Source organism: Macaca mulatta, chromosome 13, assembly GCF_049350105.2.
Source record: "Macaca mulatta isolate MMU2019108-1 chromosome 13, T2T-MMU8v2.0, whole genome shotgun sequence".
In the NCBI taxonomy this organism is placed as follows: Eukaryota; Metazoa; Chordata; class Mammalia; order Primates; family Cercopithecidae; genus Macaca; species Macaca mulatta.
Genome location: NC_133418.1, coordinates 39,931,362 through 39,946,156, shown reverse-complemented (window position 1 = coordinate 39,946,156; position 14,795 = coordinate 39,931,362). Strand labels below are relative to the sequence as shown.

At 39.4% G+C, this 14,795-nt stretch overlaps 1 protein-coding gene across 1 annotated transcript in view; it reads left to right on the top strand.

Annotated features, from left to right (window-relative positions):
• The window catches only part of DNAH6 (dynein axonemal heavy chain 6), a 381,338-nt gene that overhangs the window by 25,557 nt on the left and 340,986 nt on the right, over positions 1–14,795 (top strand). The window lies entirely within an intron of this gene.

Below are 14,795 nucleotides of genomic sequence, written 5' to 3'. Positions count from 1 at the left end.
AAGGCACAAGAAGCAGTTAAATGACCGTAAAAGTATGACAGAATAGAGTTCAAGTCTCTCTGACCTCCTTTATTCTTCTCCATCCCAATCTCTAATGAAAGGGGAATTTTTAAAACAATAATGTGTTGAATTGATGCCATGAGAGTGATCAATGTTATCTGATGGGGGGTTTGTATGTAGGTGCTCTACTCTTAAGAATTAGCATAATAGTCTATTCACCATTGTCCTTCCAGGAGGGAGCCTGGAATGAGTTTCACTGTCTCAAACACAGGATGGAGGTGGGGCAGGATGCAGGTAGAACCCTGGGGAGGTCCGAGGGGTAGAAAGTAAAGAAGAAGAAAACAAGGAACGGAAGGAGACTGGGTCCTTTGGGTGTCTACTCAGGTCTGACTCTGATGGAATGAAAGACTTTATGGGGACAGTAAAGAAGTGATTTGCACCATCATCTGGACTCTAGATGTTTTCATCATCTTCCTGCATTAAGACCTAGGATGAGTAAGTTGGATGGTGGGTGGAACCTATAGAGGGGCAGAACAACAAGATTACATGAGGCTGTACTATGTGCTGCTGTAAACACACATCCTTTCTGCTCAAGAGGGGTTTTGGTTTTGTTCTCCAATATTGGAGATTGACACCCTCCCAAACCCTTCCTAAAGGCCAATTATGTGCCCAGTTCAGTGTTCAACCCAGCTCTATCTCTACGGTAAAAGTGGGTCTTAGTGCAACATATGTCTGCCCATCTGAATTGATATTTCTTTGGGATCTTCCACCCTTTCCACACTAATACATCCCCAACCACTGATTCCTGCTCATCTGTGGGACCTAGAAATATTTCAGGGCACACAAGATGCATTGCTGGCCTTGTCCCCACCTCCAACCTCCTGATTTGATTTGCATGCTTTCAGAAGCAGAATTGAAACAAAAGTTTTAAATTATTTGATGTGTCCCCATGTTCAAAAATCTTTATTCCTCATAGGATAAATACTTGCGATACTAAGTTGTTAAAAAGGGGTTAAAACTGATTTTGCCAGTGGTATCAACTTCGTGTGATAATATGGAAAATATTTTATCTTAGCTGATGCATTTACCCCTTTGAGACTTCCATAGCTTCAGCTCAAACTCCCTTTTCTGCCTCATTTCTCATTAAAGACATTAGTTTATCCTACACACTACCCTTAAACTACTCAACCTTTCTAAAACACATGCCAACACGTTCACAATTCTGTACCTTTACTTTAAGTATTAAATACAAGGACCCCAAAACCTTGAAAAGCCACCAGTGGGGAACAAGCTTGGGGCTCTCCTTAAATGGTGCCCAAATAGATTTGAAGTCATCAGTTTCTTGAGGTTCCCCCTCCTCCAGCTTTACTCACCCCTCAGCCTGCCTGTCTGTGACTTCTTCCACCTCAAGCTGCCTGGTGTTTATTATAACCTTCTGACACCTGGATACAGTTGGAGAAAGGCAGGGAAAACAAATGTACACTGTGATTGCCTAAGGCCTTAATCTTACCACTCTGGGCTGGAAAAAGTCAGGAAAAGGCCTCCAAAAGCAAGTGACTAGAGTGATAATCAGTTGAATTATTTTCTGTGCTGGTTAATAGCTAACTGGCTTGCCTCCTTTATTGCCCATACAAACCTGGCTGTCTTCCAGGTCTACGTGGCTGTTTGCCTTTCCCATGGCAAGCAAGAGTTTTCTTTCACCACAAATGCGATAGAAGAACAAAACATTCAGTAGACAAGAGACAAAGAGGCCAGAGGAAACTGGTTCTACAAAACCATCTACAGTGTTCCCTGGACCCAGTGGCTTAGGAGTTTAATGATTAGAACCAATCAATCACTTATTCATTCAACAAATATTTATTTAGCATCATTTATGTGTCTGGACCAGTGGTCATGGCGGATTACAAGGGTGAGCAAAAGAGGCTCTCTGATACCTGGAGAGCAAAGACTCACCTGGGGATGCCAAAGGAGTCCAAAAAAACCCAGCCACAGGTCTGACAACATAAACTTTAGCTTCACACAGGTTTGCATTTTTCTTTCTTACTCATTTACCACAGACAAAAAGGGTAAATGTGGTCTGGGAGTCAGGAGACCCAAAATTTTTGTCCTGCCATTGATTACATAAGACTTCTAAAAGTGCAATTTCTCTCTGCATTAAATTTCTCATCTGCCAAGTGGCAACATTTATTTCTACCCCTCCTCTGCTCCAGAACTATTTCGGGGATCCAATGTGCATTGAAATTCCACTGGACAATAGAAGGTGCTGCTACATAAATATAGGATATTATCTGAATGCCTCAAATCCAGGCACCACAGTTATTATAGCCACAGCCTCGACTAGAATAATATGAACCCTGTGAAGAGTTGAGAAAACCCAACTTATCACTGACAGCTTGAGCAACTGCAATGGTATTCATCCCCCTAGCCACATGAAGTCTGGCTCATGTTGTAACCCTGGCTAACAAAAAGTAATTCCTGCAGAACCAACAATGTTTGTTATTTCCAGACCCTGGATGGTGGAGACAGAACTCAAATTTATCTCTTGCATTAAAGCCATAGACAATATAAGAAAGATTTGTGGTTAAATCCTGAGCAGCACTTGCAGACACTTGCCAAATAATGCTACCTGTGAATAGGCCTCAAGTCTGCCCGTGACGAAGCACTGCTTGAATTTCACAGATATTTGGGCCAACTGGTGGAAGAAGCCAGAGAGCAAGGGCAGGCCCCTTTCCAGGTCAGTGGGAGATCTGAGGTCAGCACTTAAAACCTGTTACCGAATTGCTGATTACACTCTTTGGACCTGGTACCAAGTCCCTGTCTATGGAGAAAACTGCAAAGACAGAAAGTACATTCCTGGGGACAAACAACCTAATCTAGGACATCATGACATGGTGGAATATTTGTACATTTCAAAGCTGTCTTTTAAAAGAGATCCTGTCTTGCCAACTGACACACTCTTAGGATTCCAGTCTACTTTTATACTCAGTTTGGGGAATATAAATTGAGTACTCTGTTCTTAGGCATTAAAAAAATGTCCTGAGAAAATAATTCATACATGCTTACAGAGATGTGCAAAGGAAAATAAGAACTGGTCTAGATGCCCAACGATAGGAATACTAGGCAGGTATGTTAGTTTTCTACAGTGGGAGTAAAAAATTACCACAAAGGTAATGTTGTTTAAAACAACACAAATTTATTCTCTTACTGAGAATAAATGTTCTGGAGGTCAGAAATATAAAGTTAAATCTAAATTAAGATGTTGGCAGTGATGCATCCCTTCTGGAGGCTCTAGGAGTGAATCTTTATCTTTTCCAATTTCTAGAGGCCACCCACATTCCTTGGCTCCTGGCCCCTTCTTTCAGCTTTAAATTATACCACTCCAACCTCTACTTCTGCCATCACTTCTTTTTTTTTATTTGATCTTCCTGCCTCCTCCCTCTTATGCGGACCATTATGATTACATTGGGCCTGCCTGAATAATCCAGGATAATCTTCCCATTTCAAGATCCTTACTTTAATCACATCTGGAAAGTCCCTTTTGCCATGTAAGGAAACATATTTACACTTTCCAGGATGAGGACCTAGACATCTTTGGGAGCTATTATTCTGTCTACCATAGCAGGCATTAAATGAGTGATGTAGGGCCATTACTTCTGATCCAAACTTTGTTTGGGGTGAGCTACCTCTAGGTATAGATTGGAGGTGGGAATGTGGATGGTGAGTGGCAGGGAGCACAGATAAGCTCACTTGGCCCTCACCACAAGCTCTCTTCCCTCATAATAGCTTTATCAATGATAAAGATGATATAGATTATTTACTTAGCTCCTGTATCTATTTCTCAAATAGGTCTGAAATCAGTCAGTGAAAAGGGGGGTATGTTATTGGCCTCCCTATAACTTCAACCGTGTGCATATGTAAGAGTTTCTTTTTTGCTTTCTTTTTTATCTTTTAAATTTCTTTTTACTTTCTGGAAGTTATTGGTAAAGAACATGAGAGTGTCTTTAGGGTCAACATTAATTGAATAATTGCTACCTGGGTCACACTGTAATTCACATTCCCACCAGAAAATTATGTATTCTTCAATTGTTGAATCAGGGAAGCATCATTATTTCTTTCTTTAGAAAGGCACAGGAGTCAGAGTGATGCTGAAAAAAATTATTCCTTACAGATGATATACTTTTGAAGTTAAAAGATATGTATCACCTACACCTACAGACGCAGGTTTAATAGGTACTGAATGGAGCTTAGGCTTTAGGATCCTTGCTTGGACAAATTCCTTCCAAGGCCCTGCAAAGGCCCCAAGCGATATCTTCACATACTAACAAGTATTCTTTCTCTTTCCTTTTTTTCTTTCTTTCTCTGTTCTTTCATTCTTTCTTTCTCTTACAGAAACTCCATAAAATTAGCTCTGCCTTGCACCTCCTTATTCTTAAGGCTTTTTAGAGAATATGGTCTGTGAACTTGCTAGAATTCACTCTGAATTGGTTAGACCCACAGTTCACTCCTTGACCCCATATTTGTTTAATCTAGAGCAGTGTTCTCAAACTTAAACATGCCTCAGAATCACCCAGAAGACTTGTTTAAAAAATGGGTTGTTAGACCTCATCTCCAGAGTTTCTGATTCAGTAGTTCTCAGATGGGGCTGCAAAATTTTCATTTCTAACAAGTTCCCAGGTAATGCTGATACTGCTGCCCAGGGAACACACTTTGAGAACCACTAACATAGAGACTCACTATCAACAGATGCTTGAAATGACACCGCTGTTGATGTTTCTGAATCTTGTGTCCCTCAGGCCCTAGTGAAGACCAATACCCCCACCATACACTATGAATCCCAGAACAAAGCATTTTTTCAGTTGTTTACATTTCTTTAATACTTGGACTTTTTGGCCTGAAGCAGCAGCAGAAATGTTTGTATCTACCACATACTGTTTTCCGCAGAAATAGGATATGTCTTTAGTGTTCAACTTTCATGTTATTGTGCAACTTCTTCCAGAAAGCCTTAGCTGCATGGTTTCTTTCTTTCTGACTCTTTCTTTTCCTTCTCCTTTCTTTTCTTTCTCTTTTTCTTTCTTTTCTTTTCCGCTTTTTCTTGTATAATTTAATGTATATTCAGTAAACAGCACCCTTTTACTGTACAATTCTTTGCATTTTGAAAAAGGTACCCAGTCATATAACCATCACCACAATCAAAATATAGAACTCCTCCCTTATCTCCCAAATTTGCCCCATGCTTCACTGAAGTCAACCCTCCTCTTACCTCTAGCCCTTGGTAATCACTGACCTATTTTCTATCGCTATAGTTTTGCCTTTTCCAGAATGAATATGAGTAGAATTATGAATATATTATTTATTTTTAAGATGGAGTCTCACTCTGTCACCCAGGATGGAGTGCAGTGGCACTATCTCAGTTCACTGCAACCTCCACCTCCCGGGTTCAAGTGATTCTCCTGCCTCATCCTCCCGAGTATCTGAAACTACAGGTGTAAGCCACCACACCTGGCTAATTTTTATATCTTTAGTAGAGACGGGGTTTCACGATGTTGGCCACGATGGTCTCAAACTCCTGACCTCGAGTGTCCACCCACCTCCACCTCCCGAAGTGCCAATTTACAGGTGTGAACCACTGCCCCGGCCCATGAATATATAATTTTACTTGGGTTTCTTTCACTTAGCATAATGCATTTGAGATTCATCCAAGTTGATGCATATTAGTAGTTTGTTCCTTTATATTGCTGAGTTGTATAGTACATTGGGTAAATGTACCGTGGTTTGTTTATCAGTTCATCCATTGATAGATCTTCAGATTGCTTCCAGTTTTGGAGATTAAAAATAAGGTAGCTATAAAACATCTGCAATACAGGTTTTGAGGTAACCATACATTTTTATTTTACCTAGGAAACTCTCCAGGAGTGGAGTAGGCAAGTAATCCAGAGAGCGTATTTTTACCTTAATAAGAAACTGTCAAACTGTTTTTCACAGTGTCTGTATCATTTTGTATTTCCACCAGCAATGTATGTGAGTTCCAGTTTCAACTATATTTTTAACATTTTAACCTCTTACTTTGGTTCCTGTGGCAGACATATTTTCCATATAGTTTCTTTTTTGCCTATTCTTTCTTGTCAGTAGAATCCTAAGTTGTTTCTTTTTTAGGGTGCGAGGGGGAGTGGCCATGAGCCCAGGGAGTAGATCATGACTGTTAAAAGCCACTTACAACAATTCTGTTCTCTACTTTCTCAGCATTCCTTTCAGCAAAGTGTGACTATTGGATCCAATGAGACATAAGTCCAAATCAAACATAGGAGCTTCTGGGAGAGCTTTTACTTTTTTGCTATAAAGGGACGAGTATAAGTATAACCTTATTCCCTTCATTCTACCTTCATTGTGGACATGATGGCTGGGACTGCAGAAGAAGTGTTCTTTCTCCCAGATCCACATTTTAAAATTCAAGATAAAGACTCTGATCATTGCATTTTGAATCATGTGCCTACCTCTCAAGTTGTTTTTTTCTGTTGAATGTTTTGGTTTCTGTCTTTGGTGTTAGAGGCTTTCCTTGAATTTTCTAACAGTCTTTAGTTGTCTGCCTATTTTTAAGACAGGGGGTCTAAAAACACAAAACAGTACCCAGGTAAAACTTGTTTACTGTATGCTTCACTGCAGGGTTGATCTGGCTGGGTCACTTAGTCGTAGAACCTGGCTGCCCACACATTCAGGTCTTTCCCCTTGCGCTGGTCAAATTTCTCCAAGAAGATTCTCCCAGTCTACTGCTCAGAAAGTGGAGGTCTAACTACCAGTGCTTTGAGGCTAGGGTAACCAGCTCATCCTTGTTTGCTCAGGCCTATCAGAATTTTAAAACAGAAAGACCCCATCCTGGGAATGCCTTAGGTCTAAAGAAAATTGAAATGATTCAACACACTATGTCACCATTCTGGGAGCTAAGAAGGGAAAGAGGGTTGGGTGATCTTGTCATTTTGCATGTTCACATTCAGATAACGACACTGTTTTTAGTAGGTTACCCACCTTTGGGTACCTTAAGGACAGTGCCTACTGTCCCTTAGAGTAGAGACATTCTGTTTTACTCACTCCAGAGAATAAATTTCCAGTCTTGTCCTGGGATTGGAGGAGGATGGAGCAAATCTGAAGACTCATTCAATCCTTGAACAGACTGTCAACCAGTCCCCTTGTTTAAACCCTTATTTCCAGACCTGTGTGGTGCCATGAATTCCAGAGGCTTCAAGGATTCTATTATATATATTAGTTGGTTATTCTCTTTTCTCACCATTGCTTAGAGTCCACCTTTATTTTGTGTCTGTTAAATCACTTACCATTCATACTTCATATTTTTGTTTCTTTTCCCATTCTCCTAATTTTTCTGAGTTTCCAACTTTAAAGAAATTCTTGTAGTGGGGTTTTAAGAAGAAATAAAAGTAGTTTGGTATAGTCAAAATGCCATATTGCTCTTACATCTGTGGGAATAAGCTTGTCATACACTTTTTATCCAAATACCTAAGTGCCTCAGGGAATGTAATTCTCAGAGCTTACTGCTGTTGCCCACTGTGTGTCGCTATCTTCTTACCATTTGAAACCACAATTTCTGGAGTCTTTCTAGTATTAACGTACTGAGTTCCAATATGTCTAAAGATAATAAAAAATAATGACACACACTACAAAATCATAACACAAGCAAAAGCTGACAGCACTGAAAAATTTTCTAGAAGATTTACTCTCCTAAAATTAAAATGGTAGTTTATCTTGACATAGTGACCACTTTCTATATATACTGTATATTCTATATATTTTCTATATACTATATGTATATATATTTACTATAGCAGGGGTTGGAAAATCTTTTCTTTAAAGGACCAGATAGTAAATATTTTCATTTACTATTTTAAAGGCATGGCTATGATCCAATAAAACTTTATTTACAAAAACACAGGTGGACGTCTGGATTTGACCCATACATTAGAGTTTGCTAATCCCTGCTCTGTGCTATATGTAGATAATATATGTATACAGATTCTGTACCGTAAGTATAGATTATATACCATATGTATATTTTTAAACAAAATGAAATAATGTATAATATTCTGAAACTCACATTTTCACTTAACACTATATTGAGTATATTGCCTCATTTCATGTCGATACATATAGCTCTCCTTCTTTGTTTTAATTGGCTAGAGCAACTTATTGGGAATTATAGTTTAGATACTATATTTTATTTAAATATAGCTTCCATAAAAATCCTTAAATAAATATCTTTGTGCCTCTGATCACATATTTTTAAAGTCAAATTTATAAAAGAGAAACTACCTTTAAAAGATACACGTAGCTTTCAAAACTCAACAAATGCTGAAAAATTTCTCTCCAAGATGCTGTGCTAATTTGAACTCTATAAGCAAAAATCGTTGGCCGAGCCTACATAGTTGAAATTCCTGTAGTTAAAAAGTTATGTAAATGAGTCATCACTGAACGGCTCCAGAAGGAATCAGCACTAGAAGACTAAATGGCTATGCAAGTGACGCAGATGGTTCAAGAGGAATCTAGGCTGGGACATCCTTGTTAGACACAACAGCTTCAGGCCCAAAGATGAGTAAAGGGGTGAGATGCTGAGATCAAATATTCTAACAAGGAGAACTGATATGAAACGGGTCCACGATAGGCTGTTTGTTCAGTTTTAAGAGACCGTAACAACAGACAAGGCTCCCCACCAAGGCACACAGGTGTGTTATGGTCAAGCACGAGGGACTAAGGCCACAGTAAGAACAGGAGTGGTTGTCATTAGTTTGAGTTTGGACTCAAAGGCAAGACAGAATGGACAGAGTGAGATCAGAGGCAGCAGTTGCAGTTTGTAGGTTTTCCCCGACGGCCACACTGAGGGAAGGGCTGTCTTTGTGAAAGGATGTGGTCCTAGGAGAAGGGGGTGGGGGACAAGAGTCTGGCTCCACTGGAGACAAAGGTCCAAAAAACCTCAGCCCAGGACTCACACATTGGTCTGTCTCTGAGAGCTCAGGACACTATTAGTGGTAGCATATGAATGATCTGAGACCCTGGGACCATCAGTGTTGATTTGTTTGCTGGATACAGATTCTCTATAATGTAGCATCTGACAAAGGCCATGACTAATATCCTGATTTTCAGGAAGCAAAAAGGAGACATTAGTAGAATTCCTAGATGAAGGGATATCATTTTCCTACTGTACTCATTATGTCATATCACATTCAAAATCCCACTTTCTGTCCCAAAAGCCATTTTTAGTGTAGAATTATTAGAGAGTTCTGCAAAACTATCATACATGGACTAAAGAAACCAGAAGTTTAGGAGAGAGAGATTTAAAGAAGGAAAATTAAGGGTAGAATAATATCTGCATTCAAACATTAAAAACAAAAAGCAAAAAACAAAAAACCCCAGGGACAGTTTGTAGAAGTGACTATAGAGTAGATTTTGACATCTACCCAAAACAGAACTTTCTGAAAATTAGAACTCTCTAACAGAGGCACAGATATAATGCATTTCCCTGTAACTGGACGTGATCAAAGATGAGAAACTCACCTTCCAGGCACCATTCCAGCCTTCCATAGCCAGCAGGCCTACTGGACACCAATTCTATTCTCCGTAGCAGCACTTCTAAAATTTAATATGAACTGAACCACCTGGGAATTATTAAAATACAGTTTGATTCATGAGGTCTGGAGCAGGATCTGAGATTCTGCAGGACTAGCAAGCTCTCAGGTGATACCAATGCTGCTAGTCAATGGATCACACCTTGAATAGCAAGCTGCTGTGGCAGAGGCTCTCGGAGGTGTCTGTGTGGAATCACCTGGGGTAGGGGACACTTTAGAAAAAGTATCAATGTCTGGATATCTCACTCTTAGTTTAATTCGTATGATGTGTGGCCTGGACATCAGAATTTTTCAAAGCTCTCTAAGTGATCTTAATATGCAATTAAGTTTAAATGCCCTTTGACTATTTATTTATTTATTGAGACAGAGTCTTGCTCTGTCACCCAGGCTGCAGTGCAATGGCAATCTCGGCTCACTGCAACCTCCACCTCCCGGGTTCAATCGATACTCCTGCCTCAGCCTCCCCAGTAGCTGGGATTACCAGCATTCACCACCGTACCCAGCTAATTTTTGTATTTTTAGTAGCGACGGGGTTGCACCATGTTGGCCAGGCTGGTCTCGAACTCCTGACCTCAGGTGATCCACTTCGGCCTCCCAAAGTGCTGGGATTAAAGGCATGAGCCACCACGCCCGGCCTCTTTGACCTTTTCAAATCACAAAAACACTAACTTAAAGATCACCTCTGCAAAGACCTTTAAGTCTTGAAATGTAATTATCTAGGCTTGGCAGGGCTTATCACTTGTACATATTCACATTGGTTCAATATTTTGAAGGAAAGCTTTATAATAATTATTACTTCTCATAACTAATGGGGCACTAGACCATATAATGCCTCAAGTTCCTTTCAGATTTAAGAAACAATTGCCCTGATTCAAAATCTGGTAATGCATATATTTGACCACGAGGTGGTGATGAAGCAACAGAATATGATATCACAAACCCCTCAGAAAGTTGAGCAACCTGTGACTTATGCCAACACTTAAGGGTGCCCCACTTACAGACTATGTCTGATTCTCATCTGTGAGAAGTAATTGGTCACAGACTCTTTTAAGAATCTTATCAATGTTATAGACAAAGAAATGCACACACACAAACATGAATACAATTGTAAGCAGTTCACAGACCCCGAAATTAAACTGGACAGCCAAGGCTGAAGAGACATTAACTCCCGTATAAATTATATGAAGCCTCTACCACTCCCACCTCCACCCTTCTCAGCAGCTGACCACATCTCCTGCTTCAGAGAGGAAATAGAATAAATAAGGCCCCAAATCTATAACTTCACCTAACACACTGCCACCTTCCTTCCATCTATGTGGGACAGATATCATTTCTTTTTATCAAAAACTAAATCTTTCAGCAGTGTTCCTGATCCGTTTCATCCTGGCCTCCATCAAGTTCGTGTTCCCTCCCCTTTATACTTTCCTATGCTTTCTTATGCTAATTTAAAAGTAACTCATTTTTCTTAATGTAAAACTAGGATATGGTCTTCATTTTTAAACACACAGAATAGCAAAGGGCATCACATAAAAATAAACATAAATCTCCTAAATAGTTATGTTTTTCTTCTGCATAGTTTTCTGAGTTTATATATATTCTGGGATTACGAAAATATAATCATGTTATGCAAACTGTTTTATGACATTACTACCTAATATAACTTTAAAATATTTTCATCTTTATATTTCTTCACCTGCAGATGTGGTTCTTAACCAGAGATATTCATGTGAATCACCTATAAGAATTTTTCGAGCAAATACTTGTCTGAGTGCCAATGCCAAAGATTCTAATTCATCAGATCTGGCATGAGTCCTGGAAATCTGTATGTTTAGAAACTCCCACCTGTGATTTTGAGGTGTAATACTGGAAATATAATTTTAAATCAATTTTACTGTTATAAGTTACATATTATAAAATGCACGTGTTCTAAGAAATTCAGTACAGTGAGTTTGTACACATTTATACGCCCATGTAACCACCAAAGTAACCAAGATATAAAATATTTCCATCACTCCCCCAAATTTCCTTGTTCCCCTTGCCAGTCAATCTCCTACCCCTCTCCCAGCCCCAGGTAATAACTGATCTATTCCCTATCACTATAAATTAGATTTGTATTTTCTAGAGATTCATATCATTGTAATTAGACAATATGTACTTTTTTTTTTTTTGACAGAGTCTCACTCTGTCACCCATGCTGGAGTGCAGTGACACGATCTTGGGTCACTGCAACCTCCACCTCCCGGGTTTAAGCGATTCTCATGCCTCAGCCTCCCAAGTAGCTGGGACTACAGGTGCGCACCACCATGCTTGGCTAATTTTTATATTTTTAGTAGAGACGGGGTTTCACCACATTGGCCAGACTGGTCTCAAACTCCTGACCTTTAGTGACCTGCCAGCCTTGCTGGGAATACAGGCATGGATCACCATGCCCAGTTACAACAATATGTACTCTTTCGTGTCTGGGTTGGTTTTTTTGTTTGTTTGTTTGTTTTTGTTTGTTTTTTGTTTTTTTTTTTGCTCAGCTAATGTTTTTCAGGTATGACCATGTTGTTGTACGTATCAACAGATTGTTCCTTTTTATTGCTGAGAAGTATTACAAATAAAGCTGCTATGAAAATTCACATGCAAGTGTTTGTATAGATATAGACTTTCTTTCATTTTGCATGGGTAAATACCTAAGAGTAAAATACCTAGGTTATATGGTGACTGTGTCCTTTCCTGGCAATTTACTGACTGTGCAGCCTTGGAAGAGTAACTTTACCTCTCTGAATCTTAGCTGTGAAATAGGATTACCAACCCAGAATTTCAAGCCATTGAACTGCCCTAGGATTCTCTGCCATAGGCTATTGCTAGGGAATATTTAAAACAGTAAAAACAAGTTGGCAAATTGGATTTTTATAAGCGGAGAATATTAGTATGATAACATATTTTTACAAGTAGGCATACTGTAATTTAGCAACAAAATCATTATTGAATAACCAAAGGCCTCACATTAGGATGAAAATAAGCAGAAAGGAACCAGGTAGTAGTATTAAGGTATTTGGGCAAACTGGCAATAATTGGCATTAGAATTGCAGCCACAGACCCAAAAGTGATCCCTGAAAAGCGACATGGCCTCCAGATCTCAGCCTTTCCCCACCCTTTGGCATATTGCCCACATCCCTAGAAGAAGTCTTGGCCCTTCCCAGCCCTTCAGTTCTCCACTGTGAGCTCTGGGTTGTGTATACTATGTACAGCAAGGTCCTTCCAGACAAGATGGGTTTCTGTACCTAAACTTCCATAGGGCCACCAATCAGGTCCTGCAGAAAACCAAACAACTTGTCCTGAATCTCTGTGCTTCATTCTGCACGTCCCAGAGGTCTTGCAGAGACTAGATATTATAGCTGGGATATTTTCCCAATCCCTCTTCCATGAATCTGTAGGCTGAGGGACCAAGGAGTCTCATGCCCAGGTCACACCAGTTATGACACTAATAGGGTTCTCAAACTCACTTTTTTGGCAGCATGTCTAGATATCACCCTGTCTTTAGGCTCTCAGCCTTACTCTTCAGAGATACCTGGCCCTGACATATTGCTTATTCAGAGCAGTCTCGAAAAGGCTTCTTGCTGTGCACAGAGCCCTAATATTTGTTTGAATCTTTTTACATTTGCTTCATCAAAAAAATTCTAAATCTAAAGCTTTTTTGTTTTTCGAATAGAAACCTGCTCAAGTAAAAAAAAAAAATTGAGAAGTTGGGTTTCTTTTAAAATTGAGTAATTTAGTGAGGTTGTGGAAAACACCCAGATTCAAGCCGAAGGCCTCTTGCTTCTAAAGTGACAGCAGAATTCAAAAGCAGCAAAAATAGCAAGAGCACACTACATTTTGTACTGCTCAGACCAAGAGTCCCATGTCAGCACCTGCTCTGCTATTCATGTGCTACTCTTTTTTTTTTTTTTTTTAATATCACCACAGCCTCACATATGGGGTTCACATTCCTCTTCTTTGGTGTCTGTCACCCCTCACTGTCCCTTGGGTTTTTCCTTATTGAGTGGGTTAGCAGTCAAATGGTAAAGTCTCTTATCTTTCATCTTCCCAATTGTCACCAAAGAGAGGCACACATCCATTTGCTGTTTTTAAATTTTTTTAATGTTGTGGGTGCATTGTAGGTACATATGTTTATGGGGTACATGAGATGTTTTGATACAGGCATTCAATGGGAATAAGCATTTCATAGATATTGGGGTATTCATCCCCTCAAGCATTTATCCTTTAAGTTGCAAACAATCCAATTACACTCTACAAATTATTTTAAAATGTACAATTAAGTTATTACTGATTATAGTCACCCTGTTGTGCTATCAAATAGTGGGTCTGATTCATTCTTTCTATTTTTTGGTACCCATTAACCATCCCCACCTCCCCACCAACCCCCAACTACCCTTCCCAGTCGCTGGTAACCTTCCTTTTACTCTGTGTGTCCATGAGTTCAATTGTTTTGATTTTCAGATCCCATAAATAAGTGAGAACATGCAATGTTTGTCTTTCTGTGCCTAGCTTATTTCACTTAACATAATGATCTTCAGTTCCATCCATGTTGTTGCAAATGACTGGATCTCATTCTTTTTATGGCTGAATAGTACTCCACTGTGTATACATACCACATTTTCTTTATCCATTCATCTGTTGTTGGACACTTAGGTTGTTTCCACATCTTATCTAGTGTAAAGAGTGCTGGAACAAACATAGGAGTACAGATATCTCTTCAATGTACTGAGTTCCTTTCTTTTGGATATATCCAGCAGTGGGATTGCTGGAGCATATGGTAGCTCAATTTTTAATTTTTTGAGGAACCTCCATACAGTTCTCCATAGTGGTTGTACTAATTTACATTCCCACCATCAGTGTACAAGGGTTACCTTTTCTTCACATCTTCATCAGAGTTTGTTATTGCCTGTCTTTAGGATATAAGCCATTTTAACTGGGGTGAGATGATATCTCATAGTAGTTTTGATTAAACATGGATGATCAAGGATGTTGAACACCTTTTCATATGCCTGTTTGACATGCGTGCATCTTTTTTTGAGAAATGTCTATTCAAATCTTTTGCCCAGTTTTTGATCAGGTTATTCGTTTTTTTTCCAATAGACTTGTTTTAGCTCCTTATATATTCCGGCTAGTAATCCCTTGTCT